Below are 14,025 nucleotides of genomic sequence, written 5' to 3' on the forward strand. Positions count from 1 at the left end.
CCAATTCCAAACTCCACCTGGCAAATCCTACTCCAAAAGAAGGGTAGCGGTCTTTTTGCAAATAAGCAGACATAGTTTCACTTCACATATAAGCTCCAGCACACTAGAGATCACAGCTGATTAAAGTTAGTTCCACATGACAATTCCTTCATACAGTGGGTAAACGCAGTGTAAAAATAATCAACTATTGCCTTTGAGAACAAGCAATGCAACACACGACATGGTCCTCAGTTTAGCACAAAGTTGGGGACAACAGTATAATCTGCTGAGTCAGCTGTCTGTAAAAGAGATTATCAAAGCCTTTGATTACAAGGGCACAATTTGCTATAAGTCATCAGATTCCTACAGTATGCTTGTTTGTGGGTTTGGGGTTTTTTTGGTTTTTGTTTTGTTTTGGGTTTTTTTGGTGGGGAGTATTTTGTTTTGTTTTACTTTAATGATTTCCATGAGTTAGAGCTCCTTTACAGGGCAAGAGATCTTTAAGATATAGAATTACCGTATCACAGTTGCAGAGTCTGGAAATTAGTTTGGTTAGATCACAGAGGGGAAAAAAAAGTTATTAAAAATCAACCCATTGCTTATACAGTATTATTACTTCGATTTGGAGAGCATGAAACTCAGTCTAAACCATACACTTGCTTTTGAACCAATGCTGTGCATTCACTTATTAGAGGTTAATCTTTAGGTCTGTGCAATTCTGATCAAGCCTCTGCAAAATATTTTGCAAAAAAATTTAAAAAGAGACAAACCAGTCAGTCGATCTCTCTCCAAAACCTGTGAATGGTTAGAGCACAGGGAGTATGAGAGGCTGAGAGGACATGGCTTAATCAGCCTGGAGAAGAGAAGGCTTCAGGGACACCCTGTAATAGGAACCTTCTCATACCTCCAAGGAGTTTATCAGGGAGATGGAGCCAGGCTCCATCACAGTAGTTTGTGATGGGAGATCAAAAGACAAGGGGCAGAAATTAATACAATTAAGGTTCAAGCTGGATACGAGGTAAAAAACCTTTTCACCGTGAGGACCGTGAAGCAGGTCATCCAGAAAGGTTGCAGGACCTCCCTTCTGGGATGAGGTGACTGGACAAAGCCCTGACCCCAGAGCTGATCCTGCTTTCAGCAGGAGATGGGACTACAGACCCCCTGAGGCTTCTTCCCACCCACGTTAATCCTATGAACTGTGAATAACTCCACATTTTTCACACCTCAGCTGTAGCTCTACAAACCATGGCCTCTGCCTGTCTGATTTAGTGCTGGTTTCAAATTCCAATTCTGAACATCACTTTTTATATTTGAGAGTGTCAGTTCTGTGTAGAAAATGATAAATTTTCTGTTAAGAACAACTGAGTTATAGGAAAACAAATCCTACAATAGAGTTTGCACAAAGCTTATCTCACTTTATACTTACAATTTTTTCTAATAAGCACCCACTTAGTAACGTTATGCTCCCTGATCGTTTTTTCTCAAAAGCTCTTATGATATTTAACATAGTGCATGACAAGCTTTATCTTTCAAATATTTGCTTTTTAAGAAACACACTTCTACTGTGACTCCATCCTGCGCTCCGAACTCTTCTTGCCTCTAAATGGCTCCATCTTTTCACTTCTGCTAGGTACAAATGATTAACGGATGTGCAATTATCCAAAAACAGGCTGCTGTGCAATATTGTAATTCCCTTGTTTTGTCATTAGCAAATATTAATGCAATTTTAATGGATTAACCGCCAACTGGGCTGTAAGAAACCAGCACAAAAACACCTCACTTAAACTGTTATTCTGTTAAAAATTAATTAAATGTTACTAATGTGAAACCATGGCACTAAAATTAGCCAACAACGAATGTAGTGCAATTACTCTTGCAGACTATGTAACACTCGCAACGAAATTGTGACTCGTAAGGAAAAGCGACATGTAAGTGAATTACTACTCCTGCTCTAGTTTCTTGTTAAAAGCAGGTTTAGCATTATCATCTAAAAACTGCATCAGGAACGTACCTGACTGCATGAGAGTACAGAAGTATTTAAGAGCTTAATCCACATCACTTCAACAGAAGGCAGTAAAAGAAATAAATTTCACGCTTACAAGATTTCCCACAGATCTAGGACACAGGGAAAAAACTTCTCTGAACTGTTGCTTATTGACTCATTTCCTCATTTACCATCTGCACGGTTGCAGCTTAAAGTTCACACCAAAAAAAAATTGGTTGAGGTAATAAATTAATTCCAAAGCACTAAAGGCTTCTAGAATAGAAGAGTTCCAGCTGGAAGGGACCTACAACAGGGGGGTCATGTTCAAGATACGTGCAGAGAGACGGGGTTTTTTGCTGTTTTCCTAGAGCAAAACATTACTAGGTTATCCTTAGCTACCACTTGTAGCCCAAATGATATTTAAAGGAAGGGATATTTAATTCCGACGACTCACAGCTATTGGCCTATTAACTTTGTTCTGTCGGAAAGACTTCAGGTTGCCTTTGCTGTAAATATAACAGGTTTTCAAGAGCTTTAAATTAGTACGATAGTATAGAGATTTCTTGCAGTCTGTAAAACATGCACACACTTCGGTGTGAATAAGGATGCATAACAATACTAATTTACCAGCTTTAGGGAAGAAATTCAATCCTCAAAAGAAATTCAATCCTCAAAAAAATGGTCCTGTGCTAGGGAACAGCATGCTTCTCCAATATAACACACATTTATTTCAGCATAATCTGCTTCCTCCTCTTGCACCTAGCTATTCATTTTACTGGAATTATTAGCAAAATATATTCAAGTACATGGTTTCCAGTCTATACTAGTTTATGCTGCATCTATTCAGCATTCATCCGCACCTTTCAGCGGTGTTTAAGGGATGTAGCTATGTCTAGTTTTTTCACAGAACCACAGAATCATTAAGGTTGGAAAAGACCTTTAAGATCAAGTCCAACCATTAACCCAACACCACCATGCCCCCTAAACCATGTCCTGAAGTGCCACGTCTACGTATTTTTTGAACAATTCCAGGGACGGTGACTCCACCACCTCCCTGGGCAGCCTGTTCCAATGCTTGACCACTCTCTCTGTAAGGAAATTTTTCCTAATATCCAATCTAAACCTCCCCTGGCACAACTTGAGGCCATTTCCTCTCATCCTATCACTGGTTACTTGGGAGAAGAGACCAACACCCTCGTCGCCACAACCCCCTTTCAGGTAGTTGCAGAGAGCGATGAGGGCTCCCCTCAGCCTCCTCTTCTGCAGACTGAACAACCCCAGTTCCCTCAGCCGCTCCTCATCAGACTTGTGCTCCAGACCCCTCCCCAGCTCCGTTGCCCTTCTCTGGACACGCTCCAGCACCTCAACGTCCTTCTTGTCGTGAGGGGCCCAACACTGAACACAGGATTCAAGGTGCGGCCTCACCAGTGCTGAGTCCAGGGGCACGATCCCGGCCCTACTCCTGCTGGCCACACTATTGCTGATACAGGCCAGGATGCTGTTGGCCTCCTTGGCCACCTGGGCACACTACTGGCTCATGTTCAGCCGGCTGTCAACCAGCACCCCCAGGTCCCTTTTCCACCAGGCAGCTCTCCAGCCACTCCTCCCCAGGCCTGTAGCGTTGCATGGGGGTTGTTGTGACCCAAGTGCAGGATCCGGCACTTGGCCTTGTTGAACCTCATACAGGTGACCTCGGCCCATTGATCCAGCCTGTCCAGATCCCTCTGCAGAGCCCTCCTGCCCTCCGGCAGATCAACACTCCCACCCAACTTGGTGTCATCTGCAAACTTACTGAGGGAGCACTCGATCCCCTCATTGAGATCATCAATAAAGATATTGAACAAGACCGGCCCCAGAACCAAGCCCCGGGGAACACCGCTTGTGACCGGCCGCCAGCCGGATTTAACACCGTTCACCACAACTCTCTGGGCTCGGCCGTCCAGCCCATTCTTTACCCAGCGAAGAGTGAACCTGTCTAAGCCACGAGCTGCCAGTTTCTCCAGGAGAATGCTGTGGGAGACACTGTCAAAGGCTTTACTAAAGTCCAGGTAGACAACATCCACAGCCTTCCCCTCATCCCCTACGCGGGTCACCCGGTCATAGAAGGAGATGAGGGTGGTCAAGGAGGACCTGCCTTTCATGAAGCCGTGCTGGCTGGGCTGATCCCTTGGTTGTCCTGCACATGTCCTGTGAGCGCCCTCAAGATGAACCGCTCCATGATCTTCCCCAGTACGAGGTCAGGCTGACAGGCCTGTAGCTTCCGGATCCTCCTTCCGGCCCTTCTTGTAGATGGGTTTTAGTTCGTTCGCCACTGATTTGGGTTCCTGATTCACGTGTAGAACATCATCTCCAACCGTTCCACATTCACATCTATGCCACGTCTAATACTGGTATCACCTCCATCTTTGCCTGTTTGAAAGACATGTCTTTCTGCTATTTTTGAGCATGCCCTAAAGGCTTGCTAAATACGTTACTCTCTTACCTACACCATTTAATTGCCCAGCACTTGCTTCACACAGTACCCTAAATAAAAGAGCTGCAGCAGCAGCAGCTTCTGATCGTACTCAAGTCTCTCTGAAGGAGACCTTGGGTCCCTACGGCACAGAAATATTGGTATATGGTGGGTGGCAAATCGATATTAGGTATTAGAAACAGCGATTTCATACCCTGTATCTCACACCCTCATCACACAAACACAGCCCAAGAAATTTCTTCCACCTGAGCATTGCTCTTCCAACAAAATATTAAATCTGATACACAAGATATATCTACAGAGGCTATCCACTGCTGAGGCTGGCCAAGATGAACAGACTGTGCTCTGACATATTCCAAAGGCAGATTCTTTTTTTTTTTTGCTGTCGTACTGCCGTGACAACCTGTTCGCGGCACAAGACAGGTGCTCGCCATCTGCATCCACAGAAGAAAAAATAAAAAAGCAAAGCTTTTTCTTGAGGGAGGCTTTATTACCCTTTTCTGATCCAGAATTAGCCACCACATCGGAAAAAAAATTCTCTTTATCAACAATTAATAATGTGCTTAATTTAGTGTCACTTGCCCCACCTGTAAATGAGCAAGAAACACTTCCAGAAGTGTTTAAGAAATATCTTGCTAATTATTACAGCGATTAATATTAGGATTTTTTTTATCTCGTTCACAGCATAATAGGAAAACCAAACCGTTTAATATTAAAAATAACAAAATACAGAATATTTATTCTTTTTCCTGGCAGTATTTTTCAGACATGTCAGCTATGCAAGTGAACTCATTTGCCTTTTCCTTTATCACCAGAAGGTAGCACAAATAATATCCACTGTGCATGGTTATTGCCTGCCGCTCCTCAAGTGGGTGGCACTGGGAAAGTGTTTTTATAACTCATAAAAATCACATTTCCAACCCGCACTATAGAGCTGCAGAATAAGAGAACCAGAAGTAAAAGCACGGCAATAACTGTCATCTCCGTGTGCATTTTTGTCTCATCTATTTCACTGAAAATCTTTTTTGTTTCTTTGTTTGTTTTATTGTTGGGTTGGTTTTGTTGGTTGCTGTTGGTTTTGTGTCACGTCATCCATGTCATCGACGTCCCCCCAGCAATATATATACTGGTTTCTGTCCCATTTCCTAAACTTTAGTGCGTACCATATACTGAGGAAGGTATAGAAGGAATTACCACCAAAAGGTTAAATGCGTTATGGATTTATTGTGGGAATATCCACACTCCTTCCCTCTTTCTCTTTCCTTTACGTAAAGGCCAAAGAGCTCATGATGAGTTGTCCTTGATCTTTTTTTCCCCCCACAGAAAAGCCTGAACTGGAGCCATTTCATCTATGGTTGAGGCAGCCAGGACACCAATGTAAATTAGGAAACAGAAATAGCTCCTGTGGGTTTTGATGAATGGTCCAAGGTCTCCTGAAGATGTACTTGGTGAAAAGCAGAGAGTGAATTATATATTGATGTTTTATTTAAGGACAGAACGGTTTCTGCTGCAGGGATCCTGGAGACAATGCTACTTCAGAGCTACCACACTGACACACGAGCTATTCTTAGCCACGCTGTATATCTTCCACAGAGGCTACACTCAAACACAGCCAATATCAGCAATTAGAAGCATTCATTCTTTATTGGAAGATCTATTATGAATTGCAACACGTCCCACCACCAAGTCCTAGCACATTGTACCTAGCAAAGTGTTTTCATTACATGGAAAACCGTATCGGTTTTATCTTGCTGGCTTCACCGTCTGCTGCCGGTACCGGGGGATTTGGTGCACAAACAGTTCCACCTTTGGCCAACCTGAACCTCACGCGGCAGGTGATGCTCTGTTAGCAACAGCAGATTCTCCCTGGGCACCTCTGAAAAATCTGAGAATCACAGAGAATTTACTGATAATTCCCACTTGTGCAAGGACTGCTTGAGACTGATTCTTAACGTCCCCTAAACGCTTGGAAATACATAAAGCACATCGTTCTGATGGGACAGTGAATTTAAGATGAAGACACATTTTTTTGGGCAATGATTCTTTGATTTCTTAAGATGAACAGACAAGCACAATTAATGTTAAACAACTGAAAGAACCATTCAAAAATGTTCCTTCGAGGGAAAGACAGTGATCATCGCAGAAAAATGCCGTATCGCTTAGATCCCACTTTCTTACTCAGGAAAAGCAAATTAGATCCCTGACGGAGCAGTTCCTTGGCCCCGTTGGGTCTGGTGGATTAATGCCAGCAAAATCCCCAAAAGTTTGGAGCTCTATATTAGAAAAAGGCTCCTGGTCAGAATTTCCTACCAGGAGATGGAAAAGTTGAGGCCTTTTACCAAAGCAAAAATACTGCTCTTTAAGTGTCTGGGCATTTAGGAAAAGAGGTGATAAAAGCAGAGGACTCTTCTTTGTAAAACACCGTGCACCAACCACCGAAGAAAGCTGCAGCTCCAGCTTTAAGAGTCTCCACTCCTCAAAGAGGCTGTTGGAGTTTTTATTTTAGGATAGCCTTGAAGCAATTTGGCAATGTATTTTACAAGACTATAAAACCATAAATGGCTTTTTGACACTGGAAAGGGGAACTTTTGCTGCTTAAACCGAAAATAATCTCATAAGAAGGGCCTGGGTAGACCTTTTGTGGATAGCTTCTAGGCATACTTTAGCCCCTGTAACCTTAAAATATCCTTCTCAGGGTAAAGAGAATAGGAAGATGAGTCAGGGGTCTTAAATCTCCATAGTGTGTGACTTCATTCTGATATGGACAGTTAATATTTGCAAGTATAATTGCCCCTTGGTTGCTTAACATCAAATACTCGGATACATAGAGAACCATCCCCGCACGCTCTGCCGTTTTGCCTAACCTGGTCACTTGAGCATAGTCCTAATTTCTAAGGTTAATTTAGCTTCCTATCATCACAACAACTGTGATGCCTTCTGAAAGAGTTTTCCGAACAACCTGGCAACTGTAGTCTGACGCTTCACATCTCATCTAAACCTTTCATTGTTTGGACCAGTATAAAATATAAAAGAGGTCCAGTTACAACCTTTCTGAACCCGATTCCAGCATCCTGCCGTATGTGGAAAAGGTCACATTGCTTTGAGAGGTACTTAACCACAGAAGACGTTCTGGGAGATGGCAGGTAGCGTTGGTAACGGAATTCGGGATTCCTCCCTGCGGACCGCACTCGGCAGATGCTGTCCCAGCTCCTGCTGTGTCCCTGCCTGCCTTCAGCTGTTGAGCTGACCCACCTCTGCCATCTTCCTACCACCCCACAGCCTACCGCCAGCCCTTCAGTTCCACGGTTTCATCTCTTGCTGCATCCCAGTCTCCAAGTAGACAAGATTTCAGCCTCAGGGATACCTACTCCAAAGAAAAGCTTCTGGGATCACAAAAATTAGCAAACAGAAGCACTTTGCCCTCAGGTCTGCAATGATTTAAATCACTAAGGGTAGAAGTCTGGCTTCAGCTGGGCTGCCTAAACTTGTGGTTTTCATAGAGGCTTTGCGACCTGCATAGAGATATGCACTATATAAAACAAAATTCATCCAAATCCACCCAGGTCTCCCATTGCCTGCTGCTCGCTCCCTTGGTGAAGGACAGCTTGCTACAACCAGCCACTAACAGTTCTGCTAGAGGGAAAGAGAGAAGGAAAAGAAAAGGCATGCAGACTTGCATGCCTACGTACAACCCTTGCCATGAAGCTTTGTTAATGCGCTTGCTGTTAACACGGAGGGGGAAGAGACTGCCCAAGGCTCCACGAGTCTCAGGGTGGAAGCCGGCGATCTAAGGCACCGGTGCTAAAAATAGCAAAAAGGGGCCGATTGCGAATGGCACGCTGCCGGAGCGCCGCGAGCTGCGGCATCCCGATGAGCGAACCCGCGCGACGCGGCGCGTCTCCCTGCAGGTACCTCAGGGCCAGGTACCCTGCTGCGCATAAGGGACGAGCATTAGGGTTTTCCGGCTCCCACTGAAGTGGTGGTCCCAAAACTTAGTGCTGCATCTGCACTTCCTATGCGTGGCCAGTGGGGCGGGGGGGGGGGGATTCTGCCCCTCTGCCCTGCTCTGGGGAGACCCCCCTGCAGTGCCGCGTCCAGCTCTGGAGCCCTCGGCAGACATAGACCTGTTGGAGCGGGGCCAGAGGAGGTGGGAGATGCCCCGTCCCTGGAAACACCCCAGGTCAGGTTGGATGGGGCTCTGAGCATCCTGCTCTGGTTGAAGATGTCCCATGGGGGTTGGATGGGATGACCTTGAAAGGTCCCTTCCCACTTAAACCGTTCTATGATTCTACTTACGCTGGTGTAACATAGAGGTGATAGCCACTTTCTTCCATCACAAGGCAACCTTCAAGAGGGGTGTGCAACCATTGCAAGGGGTTATAATGGCCTCATGACCACTTCAGCCAAACCTGCACAACACGTCCCCGAGATCACTTCCATGACCTTCCACATTCAGATTTACAAACTACAGACACAATGCACATTGTGCTGCGTTCTGTGATCTGACCCAGAGGGATGTCTACAGACCTCCAAAGTCTGATATTAGTGCTTTTTTCAGTAAAAGCGCTCACACAAGTATCAGCAAGGGCAACTCACCATGCACTTACTATATTAGCTATTGTAGTCTTTCCAAAAATAATTAACAAACTTATTTACAATTTTTCCCTTTATGAGGGATTATCCACTCTATTCCAAATTATGATTACAGAACACAAGCAAATTCTGGCACATCTGTCAATTAATTCAGTACAACTAGCTGTTTATCTCAACAGGCTACAGAAATGGGCTGACAGCTCTCATGAAGGGGATGAAGCGTAACGTCCGGCACCTGGGGAAGAACGATCCCATGCGCCGGTCTATGCCAAACAAACCTAGGGAGAAGTTTGTACGAAGATGTAAAACCAAGTACTCTGCAGCTTACTGCAAAAGCTTATTTGACACCAGTCTTGGTTGCAAGAATAAATTTTCCCAGCACTTAATTTTCATGGTACCTCTTAGATGATCTCACCTTATCGGTCAAGACTGCTGGAACAGCATTTACCTTTGGAGTTGCTACACACTAATAATTACAGTATGTCCACTAAAAAGCTACACACTTTTCTAAAATATTCTGTATGAGGAAATAGGTTGAGACAGCTCTATTATGCTGTTAAAAAAACCTCATAGATTCTCTTAAAGCAGTCTTAATGAAAGAGTGGAAACAAGCAGTGGCAGGAGGTCAAGTGAATGTCAGATGTGAGGAAGAAAAAAAACCTATTAGAAATTTATTACCGAGTCTTTGAATACAAGATGATTCTTCAAACCACAAGAGCTCACCCACTTTCTCTGCAAAACAAATGGAAAAATGCATTTACTGTTCACCGAACCACGCTCAAAGGACTGACTTATCAATTGTGGGATTTTGATAGCGCTTAGGCCTTCTGCAAGCTGTTCAAAAGGACCAATTTCATCGCACTAAGTCCTCTATCAATTATTATTCTCTTCCAGTGATGATTCATGAACCCTTACACGTTTGATACGTATGTGCAAGCCTTAGAGTGAAGCATTTGCTGTTGGCAACAGGCAGTAGAAGGGGACAATGCAGCCCTTTTCCAATGCCTCGAAGCACTAAGTCCTGGCTACTCTTAGCTGGGGATCCACCTGCAATGGCAGCCCCTCAATTGCGTGGCTGCTACATGAGCTTTCCTAACAGGGCCGTGAAAATCCTTCCAAGTTCAAAGCCGGAAGGCAAATGTTTGGGAAGTACTTGGAAAACCGCAGAATTTTTGCCTGCAGAGAAGAATCTGGAGTTCTGCACAATTATCTACTAACTTTATGAATGAAGAAAACCTCCTGCACAGGAAAGAGCTTTAGCATTGCAATTGGAAGTGGCAGTGCTGTGCCTGTGCACTGTGTCTCTGTTACAAGGCTGTGAAACCAAATCTCGGGTGTGCAGCTACTACAGTTGTACAACAACAACACACGCACAGTCGCAGTAGGAAACTCCTCCAGGATAAAGCAGAAGAAATACCGGTAGTTGGGCTTTACTTGCTTAGTATTCATATAAGTATTCATATTGCAGATAACGTCACACCACTGAAATGTAAACTAAACGAAAAACACCAAAACCCCCCATACCCACTACAGCAGTTTCTCCCCACATAATACTACTCCCTGAATCCCCCTCTGCAGGTTTTCCCATTCTTGTGATCATTATGGACCATTAACTCACACTAACCAGACCACAGCCATTATGTGACTTGATATTATTTGGAAATATATTCAGCTGCGATGTTAAGTGAACTGCACGGAACGATCCGCGTGGAACGATCTGTTGAAGACTGACACTCTAAACCACCCTATGATGGGCTGAGCAAGGAACACAAAAAACGTTGGCCTTGTTTGCAGGCTCTTTCAGTAGCATTAAAAATCCTGGAGAATCATGGAATCATTTAGGTTGGAAAAGACCTTTAAGATCATCGAGTCAACCGTAAACCTAACACTGCCAAGTCCACCACTCAACCATCTCCCTAAGCACCAGTCACGTTTTGCATCACAAGTACTATAAGCCGCTATTACTGCTGTACAGAGAAGAACATCTACTCCTCCCGGGGCCATCTGCTGCCTCTACTTAGAAAGCATTTCTCAGCAATTCCCAGCATCCTCTTAAAGTGTCAGCACGGCATCTGTCCCACGTGAGTTGCGACCTCAAACCAAAAAAACACTGTCTGCAGGCCAAGCCTGCACAGGAACCCACTGAGATGAACATAAGGACCAGCTGTAGGAGATGCTGCGGATGACTCAGGTTGGAGCATTCTTCGCTTTGAGTCACTGTTGAATCAACGTCGGATTGTGATACGAGGTGTCACGGGGCTGCCTGTTTAAAAAGAAATTATGCATCAGCTCTTCTCTCTCACATTACTGAAAGAGGGAAAAGCGGGATTTTTATGAAGTGAAACACCAAGTAATACGTGTCCACCTACTACTATTAGGCATTTGCTACAGGAAGATGTTCAATGCTAAGTGTTACCAACTCTACTGTTTCCACTCTTTAACCAGCCCAAAATGTTTTACAATTGATGACAGCTAATGACACTTATAAGAAGACTGGCAGACAATAATTTCATTACAAATCCCATGCCACCACCGTTCCCACCATTCAAAGTCTAACAAGCATAAAATTGCATGCTCAGTATGTATGCAGGCAGGTATGTCATTACTCTGACAAAGAAATGATAGTATTTGTAGACAGTGTGTTAACAAAAGAATAATATTCAGATGAAAATCACCTTTGGTTCAATATGAAGCAAGTGGGTTGCATAGAAAAATATGTCTCTTTCTACAGAAATATTTCATTCTTTCCAAACTTCCCTTCTTCCCAGTAGCTGACTGAAGATTAGTCACCGAGCAATGATTTCATTGCAACTGTTGTAAAGCTGATAGTCCCCCTCCTTTCCAACTCTGTATTAGGGAGCTGAGCTCAGCATAACTCAAGATTTTTTTCATTTAGTTCTTTTTTTTTTTTCCCCCCTTTATGCAATTCCTTTCATCTTTACGCAGTGCAAAGTAAATCAAGTTACCTCTCTGTGGGTGCCCAAAATCTAATCCCTAAGAACAACGAGGCTGCTTTAATCTCTGTTAGCAGGACTTTAAATAAATATATTTGCTTAAAAGGAAAGAAAGTATGCTTTACACTAAAACTGCAGTCCTGCTCATTTACATTTGAGGAATTAATGGGAACGTTCAGACTGGTTTAGCATTGAGGCATTTGAACAACTCATTTGTTTGTCACTGACAGAGGTATACTTGAGAAAAAACAGTTTACTGATATGGAAGGACTTCTGTAATCCAAAAAAGTGTGCTTTATCAGCCGATCTCTGTACCGCGTCGCTGAAAGCCATTTTGTTGGCCACTGAGAAGGCTCTCTTGCTGAAAACTGGCAGCCATACTTTCTTGCTCTCCCTCTCAATTGCTGTTTCATCTCTCGAGAGCATGCAACCGCTTTTATCTCTGGCTGCTCTGAGCATTCCTAAGGCAGCAGTACCTAGAGAGAACAACTCTTCTGCAAAGGGTATCAGGTAAAAGCTAAGCACGTTCCTCCGAACACCATATGCACACCTCGCTTTTGGGACAGGGCTTAGGCATGACCAGCCCAGAGACAAGTGAAGATTTTGACCAAGCCAGGTGACCACTCAACACCTTCCTTTTCTGCTTAAGGAAAAACACATAGTAATTTCTTTATCAAAGCAGTATCCCAAATTCCAACTCGATTTGGGAGCCCCACAAGCTCTACTGCCATCATGAAGAGAAAATGCACCGTTTGCAGATAGGACGGCCAGGATGGAGAACAACTAACAAAACGCAAGTAACACATAACAGAGCTCTGCTTTTGCAATGCACGCACAACGTTCAGGTTTTATTCAGGGTTTCCCCATCACCTCTACCATCTGCCAGGTCTTAAACCCACAGCAGAGCTGCAAGGAAAAAAAAAAACCCAGCCTCTGTTGCATGCTGCACAAAGTAATGAAACCGTAACACAAAGCTATGTATTCTTGCCCAGCATGAAGCAGCTTCCAAAGAGACTTATAAACCCCTCAGCATCAAGACTAATGACTTTTTCTTTTAAATTGCAACTGCTCAGAACAATTGTGCAAAGCTTACTGTGTGTTCCTTTCCTCCTGGCTCGCAATTTCTTCTATTAGCTTGAAGCAGGATCTCTCTCTACTGTCTTTCTCATTTGATGCAAAAAATCAGAAAGCCACAGATGCCATGAAATCAGGATTTTGTAGGGAAAAAAACCTCTTCACTGAGCACACTTGTCAGGGGATGCCAGATCAATCAGCATAGCAGTAAGAAACAAGCCCATTGTAAACACATCTGTACAGTAGCTATAAAGACTGGCACTTTACTGTGCCCTACTCGAAGGTCCAAGATTACATTTTAAAAAGTGGAAGGGATTCCTGAGCCTTTGTGATACTTGCCAACAAGTCTATTTTCTCCTTGATTGCCAGATGGTTTAGCTTCACAGACCAAAAATGCAGAGGGTCAGCAAATAGCTTCTAGCAATTGTCCTGGCATTGACAGAACGCAACTTCTTTGGTTCTCCCCCAAGCCAGCAGTGCCACTCTTCCCTTCCACTCAGACCAGCCTGACATCAACAAGCCCTTTAAGATCGTTGTGTTTGAGCACATCTCACCAGATAACTGCGCCGTGCGAGGAAGCGATGGAGTATTTCCCTTTATTAACGTCAAGCTATAGGGATCATTCATAATCCAGTATGCTGCTTATTAATCAGTCCATGCTACATGTGGAACTTATTCAGGGGGCTCTACCATCATTCCTAATTTGCCTTAATAACTGGGGTGGTGCTCAAGAAGCATATCTGTGCTGCAGATATAAAATTCTTCTCGCAAGGTTGCTACAGAAAGCAAAGGTGTGCGGAGAAGCAATTTGATGCGAATGCAGCTTTCTGGATATATATTCTAAGATGACGTATTAGTTTGAAACAAAATTTATCGTGACAATTAACACACACTTCAGACATCCATGCAAACCAGAAATCATCAAGAAGAGAGTTAATGTACCACCACGTGGTGGTGTGCATGAGTTT

Source organism: Phaethon aethereus, assembly GCF_964289735.1.
Source record: "Phaethon aethereus genome assembly, chromosome: 31".
Taxonomy (NCBI): domain Eukaryota; kingdom Metazoa; phylum Chordata; class Aves; order Phaethontiformes; family Phaethontidae; genus Phaethon; species Phaethon aethereus.